Consider the following 9,492-nt stretch of genomic DNA (forward strand, 5'->3'; position numbering starts at 1 on the left):
GTCCTACGCGAGCTGTATGGTTCCATTTTGTGCTTCCCAATTTCTTAATTTAGTAGCTCCACCAAACCCTTCGCCACCCTCGTCCGCCCTTCTTGTCTCTTGATATCCATTCCGATGTTATCCTTTGCCAATCGGGGATTTCTGCTTTTCTTAAGGAGGGGCAGAGCAGCTGCTGGTAACGGGGAAGTGACTCTGATAATAAAATAATAGAAAGTGAGAAGAAAAGAGAATCCCGCAATTGTCTCTATCAGGGTGGGACGTCTCAGCAGTGGTTCTCAAGGGAGCGATAAGGAGGGATTAAAATAATGATAGGAAGGATGGGGAGCCGGTTAGAGAAGTTCGCGGACGGGGCCCCGATCGGCGAGCGGTCTTTGGCGAGAGGACATCACGGGCGGCACGACCACCTATCGTGAAATCCTCCGAGTGAGTCCTGTTGGAATCCCTGTAATATTGGCTATAGTATTCACATATGTTTCAAGTACTACTTGTCAATGTAATGCCTCCAGAACCAGCGGTATCTCTGCCGAGTCAAATGCCTTTTCGTAATCTATGAATGTCATACAAAGGGGGTTTCTCAATTTCTCAATTATTTGATTACTCGCATGAATGTGATCCATGGGAGAGTTCCCTTCCCCTAAAACCAGCTTCTTCTCTAGGTCGATTTAAAGCCAAGTGTGCCGCTTATCCTAACCGAGATTATCTTTGCGAATATGTTGTGGATGCTCGGCTGATCGGTCTGTGTAGTTATTCAAGTCTTTCACGCCTCCCGATTGGTATATTAGTAAATTATGGGCGTTTTTTCAACTCTCTGGTACATTATAATTTTTAGGCATAATATGTAGAGCGTCGACAGCTTCTTAAATATAGAATATCATCTATCTTCAAACAAATCGTGATTATGCCGTCTTCTGCTACAGTTTTTCGGCGGCGCAGGCCCTGTAGGACCCTTTTAACCTCAATGATAGTTAGGCTTGAGACTTCGGTATTATGATCGATTATGCATTCACCTGGACTTGGACGATTAGCATTCTAGCCGCATAGTTCTGAATAAAACTTTTCAAGCACATCCACTGTGTCATTAGATGTCATTGACAACATTGCCTTGTTTATCTTTGTCGGCATGCATAGTGATCTTTCCAATGCGCAGTTTTCTTTTGACTGCCTTAATACTGCCGGCTTTTTACCCCTGCAACATCTACCTCTCTTACATGATAGAAGATTACTTTAAAGGGCTCGGTTTTCTTTTTGTTAGACCCAGTATTAATGAGAACTAACAGACAGCAATGCCAAGGAAAGTATAGGCGACCGTCTTCTTTCCTTCGCATTGCTGTCTGTTAGGTTAATACTGTGTCTAACAAAAAGAAAAACGAGCCCTTAAAAGTAATCTTCTTTCCTTCATTTACAGCGAGGATCTCGTTCTGGCAGAACTGACGCCTTCAGGTAGTATGCGAGGGATTATTGGTCAGCTGCCTGCTCGTAAAACAGATCACGTGCTACGTGACGCCAAAAAGGCAGAAAAAAGAGTGTTCCACACTCGCCGCCATGGCTGCGATCGGCGCTGACTAACATTCCTAAGTTTAATCCACATATATACCCTATAAAGTGGACGGGGAGATGACCGCCGCCGTAGCTCAGTGGTAGACCATCGGACGCCTTATTCGAAGGTCGCAGGTTCGGTCCCTGCCGGCGGCAAGTTATCTTTTCGTCCACTTTACTTTCTTCACAGTTATGTTCTAATTACTACAGATAACACCCCCTATACTTTCCTTGGCATTGCAGTCTGTTAGTTCTCATTAATACTGTCTCTTACATGATAGTTACGTATGTCCTTACTTTACTTTTACAGCGAAAGCTGTTATGAGATCACAACAACGGCCGTTCTTGGCGCCGTAGTTGTCCGTTGCCGCCGCCGCCGCTGTCCGTAACCGCTATCGTGCGAATTAAGAAAAAAAAAACGAAATACCACAAAATTTCCACGATCGCACGGGGGTTCGACCCTGGGTTCTCTACGTGGTAGCCCAGTATGGTACCACAGAGCCATACCGGTGCTCGAAACAATCAGGCGTCACACAATGCGAATTGCGCAACGAGGGGGTTGTTGAATGCTTCCAACCCTTTAAAAAAGGCTCTGACATAATTCTTCATCGTCATCAGGCACAGCATCAACAAAGTTCACATTATGCCTTAGAGGTGTGTAGCGGGTACGACGTTTGTCCGCAGAACGACGAATAATTGCGTAGCGGGTGCTTCCCAACTTCACAAAAATTATGATTTATAGCGTATTGGGTGCCTTGCTCGTGTACTTGTATTGGTAGCCCCAAGAGCGTTTACAACCGGCTCTAGAAATGCCGTTATTCCAGCTTTCGCTGTGACTGTGCTGCGCTTTCCGCGTAGGACTGGTGTTTTTTTTTTATTGGCAGCTGATCAAATTCTGTCTTATCCCTTGAAGTGGTTACTTTCTTCTTTTGGCACTTCTTTATTCAGATATTAGTGGTGTGAAAGAGCTTGCTTAATTCTTTTCACGGTGCTTTGCCTCCACTGTTACGTATTGTTTCAGAAATTCTATTAGTGAAGGTTTCATTCATACACCCAATCTCATAATGTTCTTGTTCTGAAGCATCGCACTATTGCTTATTTACAATCCTGAATTCCTAATCTTTTAACTTCATTACATCTAAACTCGCCTGTTTTTCAGCTGCAAATTTTTTCTGGCTCTATTTAAGTTCAGTGTGATTTTTGCCCTCACCATCTTATGATCGAGGCTTTTTAGGAGCGTAGCTCCTTAAGCCCGCACCCCGCCGTCGCTGTTGAAGCTCCCTTCTCTAAAGCATCGCTTTGGGTTGCAGTGGCCGGTGATTTAAGAGAAAATGTTTAGGCCTTGAGTGGTTTGGGTCTAGCGCACCAGAAATTCGAGGTTAAAAGAAATAAGCTCTGTGCAAAACTTGTTATAATGGTCGTCTTCACTTTCATCACCTTTATCGTGGATTGTGAAATGACAACCATCATTCTAGCTCACCACGGCCGCTTTGTCGAAGGTAATAGCAGACGGTCTCCCCACCCGGCGCCGGCGCAAACGAATGAAACGCTGCGCGCGCCGAGCGCCGCGCGCGGCGTTGCGTCGCCGCCGTCAAAGCTCCCTGCCGCATCACCGCTTGCACCCCTCTCCCGCCTGTCTCCCTCTCCCTGCGTTGCACGCTCCGCACTCACTCACTCAGTCGTGCCCGCCACCGAGCGCAGCAGACGCACTCCCAACTATACCGCCTTCATGAAAGCCAGTATCGAGATCAGGTGCATAGTCCTTTGCGTCCTATTTCTAAGGAGCTTCGCTCGTCGATTGAATTCGTACACGGAACTGCTAGCTTTATCTTGCTTACTATTGGTATGCTCTGTATTATGTTCGGATCCCTGCACATTGTGAAATCTATTGCATTATTTCTTTCTCCATTACGGCTTTTCCATGTGTACTTCCTATTTATGTGCTTCTTAAAGAAAAGCTTCATTATGCGGATACGATTTCGTTCTGCGACTTCCACTAACATCTCTTTTATTCCTACAACCTACACCGTAGTTATTTATAGCTTCTTCTCATTTCTGTTCAATTCCTACTTTCGCTTTGAAGTTCCCGCATGACTGTACTGTACTGTGTTTGTGCCTTTTGCATTGCTAATTCTATATCCCTATAAAACTGTTGTACATACTTGTCATCATGGCTTGACATTTGAGCGTACCCTTTGATTACTTTCAGGTTATATCTCCTGTTTACATGAACACCATGCCTCCTACCCTTTCATTGTTGCTCTAAAATTCCTTAATGTGATGGCAGTATTTTGCATATTAAGAAACCAAGGCCACAGTCTCGCGTCTCAGGGAACCCCATGTAAGAGAGTAAGTGCCCAATCAGAACTGTGTATGCCTCGCCAGTGCGCCTGTTTTTACTAAGGCCATGAATAACCAGTTAACGCCTTCTGCTATGCTATCGTAACTCCACTAGAGACAGTGCGCGTGTTTAGAATTGCCAAGTTTCCAGGAGCGGCCTCTCCGGGTAAGGGTTACCAACTCTCCAATGAAGAAAGTCGGAACGGGTTGAGGAGGGGTGAGTGAGTGGGGGGGGGGGGGGTGCACTAACACAGGCAGCCAGCGAAATCAAGTTTCTTCATTGCAGCAGATTCGAGACAAATCCATTGTTTCTTCGTCGCTGCGACCTCTCGAAGCGGTACTTAAGCTGGATACGCGCTGCTCGCAATTATTCCGCTTCTTGGAGAATGTACATGTAAAACTTCTCGCCCTTCACGCGGAAATTCATCTGAAGGAGCTAAAGCCTCTCGGAGTCACCGCCAGCCGCCGTAACGTTGCTTCGTGTGTTCGATTCATGCGAACCTCGTGTTGCGTAGCGTGACGCGCGTTGTTGGCCGTACGTTGGATCACATATAAATTTCTGACTGTACGGTCCGGAACAAATCCGGGACATATAGCTGTCCCGACTGGGGCGGCGCGGGACTCGGGACGCTGTATGAAAAGCTGGGACAGTCCCGCAAAATCCGGGACGGTTGGTAACTCCAGTCCGCGCGCATTGGTTCTCTTTATTCTTCCATACGTTACGTTCGGATCACCGCCGTGATCAGGTGTTACGCGGCTGGTGTAGCCTGGAGGCAAGGATTTAGTAGTGGGCATAATATGAGAGGAGTGGCCTGATACTGCTCCAGGCAGGCTGGTTCTTGTTCTGGTGAGGGGTGGCATACACCACGTAGGCAGAAAGGGGTGTTTACCTTCTCACACATTGTCTGACTTTTCCTCTTCCACAACCATTACCACCACCAAGCACTAGCTGCACTGAAAAAGACAAGTCTGCTTGTCGAAACGCTTGCTCAATCAACACTTCCTGCTCAAAGATTTCTCATCTCTTCAAGCTTCCGTCTTCCCTTGAACTTCTGCCTTCTTTAGCATAAGGTAATTTATCAAATACATGGGCATGCGGAACGTTTCCGTGCACTGTTTCATTCTAACTTTACTGTGCATATTGATATACCGATAACAGGCCAAGAAAGTGACTAGAGCAAGCGATTTTAAAAACGAAGCCAGAACGAGCGACACAGTGTTGAAGCAGCTTCAACGAATTCTGTAGAAAAATAGCCCTCGTCAATAAGTAAGCAAAAATTTCAATGCTTTGACTTGTAAGGCAATTTGGTAAAAGCTGTGCGAAATTGCTAACTCAATTACGGCAGTTGCACGTGGCTTCCTTCCTCACTTAAGGAGCCCGCACGGCAGTTTTAATCTTACGTATAGAGCCATCGACAGTCCAGTAATGTTTTAGGAGCAATCAGATGGACGTCAGACGCAGTGCTCAACCCTTTCAGACGCAACCTGTCAAGGACTGTCTGTAAATGCGTCAAATTGACACAACATTATTTCGAGGCACTGGGTATTCTATTGAAAAAAGAATGTCATAATACATTGATTTATGCATGTTAGTGTTATTAATCCTAAATAATTGAAATCAAACACATATCATTCGTGCTCTCTTTTACAGCGAAAGCTGTTATGAGATCATTTCACCGGCCGTTTTTGGCGCCGTAGTTGTCCGCCGCCGCCGCCGCCGCCGGTGTCCGTAACCAGTATCGCTCGAAATAAGAAAAAAAACTAAATAAGAAAAAAAATTCCAGGATGGAACGAGGTTCGAACCCGGGCCCTCTGCGTGGGAGCCCAGTATTCAACCTCTGAGCCATGCCTGTGCTTGAAACCGCTTTGCTAAAAGGTCCTATACAGGCTTCATGTCGGGAAGGAACCACATTAGCATATGCAATATAGCGTGGTAGAAGAGTAAAATAAGCACCAAGCGTCGCACAACGCGAATTCTGTAACCAGGCGTCACACAATGCGAATTGCGCAACGAGTAGGTTGTTGAATGCTTCCAACCCATTACAAAGGACCCTGCCATAATTCTTCATCGTCATCAGGCACAGCATCAACAAAGTGCGCATAATGCCTTACATGGGTTGAGCAGGTACCAACGCTCTCCGTAGAATGACGAAAAATGGCAGAGTGCCTGCTGCCCTACTTCTCAAAAATTGCAATGATTTATAGCGTAGTGGGTTCCTCGCAAGTGCACTTGTATTGGTTGCCAAGGAAGCCCATAAGCGCATGATCCACTTCCTCTGGGTCTCAGTAAAATTACAATGATTTATAGCGTAGTGGGTTCCTCGCAAGGGCACTTGTATTGTTTGCCAAGGGTTGCTGAGGGTCACCGGCACGTTTTGCTGAATGACGAAGAAGGTTTCATCGTGCTGTTTATCGTTCACGGATAGCGACAACTTTACTTTAAACTGCGCAGTCGTTTTGTGGCCGAAAAAACTCGTTAACGTGGCTCGGCAGGCTTCACGAGTCTTTCTCGGAAGCGACAAAACATCTTCCTTTGAAATCACACAGCAGTTTGCCCCAGTATCAAGTTTGCAGACCATCGGACGGCCTTCAATGGAAGCTGTCGCGGTCCACTGGTCGCTAGCGAGTGCGTTCACAGTTAAAGCGTCCAGAAAAAAATCTGACCTTTCGTCAACATGTAGCTCTCGTATTTCCCTGCGCTTTGCATCTTCGCTGTGCAAGAAGGATGACTGTGAGCATGCTTGGGCGAAATGATTCAATCCTCCGCATTTCTTGCACGCTTTTCCTGTTGCTGGGCAGCGGCTGCCGCGGTGAACTTTGTAGCCACATTTGTTACATGGCTTTGTTACTCTGGCCAACGCATTTACGGCTGCAGTTTCAGCGCCTTCAGTGGTGCCACGTATCTGTCGAAACTGCTCCTCGCCTTGCTCTTGGATGCGACAGATTTCGACTACTCTTTGGTAAGAGGGGTTTTCAGAAATTAACTTCTTTTGCAGTCCCTTGTCCCGGATACCGAGTATGATGCGGCTACGAAGCATGCGCTCTTCTAAGTCTCCAAAATCGCAGTGTTGGGCTAGCGTTCGCAATTCGACAAGCCAGTCATTGAAGCTTTCGTCCTCTTTTTGGTCTCGGGAGCCGAAGCAAAACTCGTGGTAAGTGAGGTTCTTCGCGGGCTGGTAGAAGTCTTCAAATTTTTTAATTATAAGGGTTACATCGGTTGTGTCCTCTCCTGGCTCAAACTTGAACGAAGCGAACACTTTTCTAGCCTCTTCCCCAATGGTCACTAAAAGCGTCGCCGCCTGCACTTCTTTTGGTTGCTTGTTCAGCTGAGTTGCCGTGGAAAACAGTTCAAACTCACTTTTCCAGGTCTTCCACCCAAGCCAAGCGTCTCGCGATGTGTCGAGGGGCTTCGGAGGCGGCAGGAGCGTTGTCGGCAATGCAGGCGGTGTCGTCATGCTGGCTGTTTTCCGCTGCCACCATGTGTACGAGACGATGTCATGGGTCGAACAACGTTTATTGCCTATAGTGACGAGTTTAAGTAGGCCAGGCGGGTGACGTCACGCTTACGTAGGAGCGACAGCTTGCGCTCGCTATCGCGGCCGTGCCAACTCGGTTACAGCCCATAAGCGCATGATCCATTTCCTCGGGGTCTCAGTAAAGTTCTTCGCCCCCCCCCCCCCGTCTCTTTCCCACGTCAACGTATGTTATACAGCATGACGGGAGAGGGAAATAGCGACCGGGCGTCACCCAATGCAAATTACATAACTGGTGGGCCGTTTAAAGATTCCAACCCATTACAAAGGGCTGAGCCATAATCCTTCATCGTCACCAGTCGTCGCGTGAACAAAGTGCACATAATGCCTTACAGAGGTGTAGCTGGTGCCTCGCTTCTCCGCAGAATGAAGAATAATGGCTTAGTAGGTGCTTCCAAACTTCACAAAAATGTTGATTTATGGCGTAGTGGGTACCTTTCTAGTGTACTTGTTTTGTAGCCCCAAGAGAGCTTAACGGGCTCTAGAAACGCCGCTCTTCCAGCTTTCGCTGTGACTGTGCTGCGGTTTTAGCGCAGGCCTGGCGTTTTTTTGCATAAGTGTAGCCAAACCTCAGGCTAGAAATACAACGCACATTGGTTTTCGGTTATGTTCATTGTGAACAAAGAAAAAGGATACTGTTGACGTAGCTCGCAGTAAGCGGCACGTCGAACTATTTGTCGAACATGGTAGTGCATTAAGTAAAGAGACAGAATGCAACAGTACACCTCAAAGTGATGTTAAATGACGACACATTTATTACGCAGGAGGCTCAAATCATCAAAATGTCAATGTATCTTGCGCCTTGTTAGCCGCTAATAGACAGAACAAGCAAGAACATATGGGTGTACACAATTGTGTACAAAGCGTCTCAAAGGGTTGATGCATTGTGATTCTTGTCTCGACGGGTTTATGTGCGTAAACTTACTACGGAAAATGCAGCTTGCTGTAATATATATATATATATATATATATATATATATATATATATATATATATATATATATATATATATATATATATATATGTTATGTGTGTGTGTGCATAAATAAATTTTTCGTGGTTAACTTTGTAGCTGACGTTTTTAAATGTCTCAATCGCCGATTGCGGTGCAAGTGCAGTGCAGTAGCTTCGGTGCTCGACAGCTCACACGAAAGAAAAGGGTGGGATCCCGACCGCGGCGGCAGCATTTCGATGGAGGCGAAATGCTAGAAGCCGGTGTACTTAGGTTTAGACGTGCGTTAAGAAGCCCCCGATGGTCAAAATTTCTGGAGCCCTCCGCTAAGCGTGCCTCATAATCACATTGCGGTTTTCGCACGTAAAAGCTGAGAAGTTATTTTTAATATCATCGTCGAGAAAGTTTCAACAGCGCGGACGAACACGAGCGGACGAAAAGGGAGCCGACGTGGACAAGCCCTGACGATGAATTACCAGCTCGCCCAAACGCTCACGTTAATCGGTTTAATATCATCATATGAAAAAAAAAACCGCAGCATACTTGCCTCAGGACAGCAACATACGATGAAGGGACAGCAGATGATTATTAGCAATTGCTTGCACATCACTTCTACGACTCTCAGATGAGAGAGAGAAGGAAGAAGAAAGGGAAAGGAGGGGAGATCAACCAGATGCTCTTCCAGTTTGCTACCCTGCACTTGGGGAAAGGGAAGAAAGGGCACAAAGAAAAGTGACAGTTTCGCCGCAAGGGCAAAGTAATGAATGCGATAGCAAGAGAGAGAGAGAGAGGTAGAAAAGACATTTATTTGGTCCGGAGGGAAGAGTATGAGATGTTTACACATCCAACTCATGGCTAGTCCCATGTCAGGATAGGGAAGCCGAGCCTCTCCGCCCTGTCACGGGCCTTCCGGACACGATAGCAAGAAATTGGAATGTCACACGTTGAACGACAAGCAGCTCGATACTTGCAGCGCGCCGCTGAAGCACAAAGAAGGACGCCCGAAAAGAACGCACAGGCATGCGCAGGGCAAGCGTGAACTAACAACTGTTACAGTTGTTATGTCTTTGTGCTTGAGCGACGCGCTTCAAGTGTGGACAATGTTTATTTGCTTGCTTGTTTCCTCAAAGT

General features: G+C 46.6%; 1 non-coding gene across 1 annotated transcript; it reads left to right on the forward strand.

Annotated features, from left to right (window-relative positions):
• Positions 1-1,620: 1,620 nt before the first annotated feature.
• Trnar-ccu (transfer RNA arginine (anticodon CCU)) lies at positions 1,621-1,692 on the forward strand. Its single transcript has one exon. It is a non-coding gene; the product is annotated as a tRNA-Arg (tRNA).
• Positions 1,693-9,492: the final 7,800 nt, after the last annotated feature.

Source organism: Rhipicephalus sanguineus, chromosome 5, assembly GCF_013339695.2.
Source record: "Rhipicephalus sanguineus isolate Rsan-2018 chromosome 5, BIME_Rsan_1.4, whole genome shotgun sequence".
Taxonomy (NCBI): domain Eukaryota; kingdom Metazoa; phylum Arthropoda; class Arachnida; order Ixodida; family Ixodidae; genus Rhipicephalus; species Rhipicephalus sanguineus.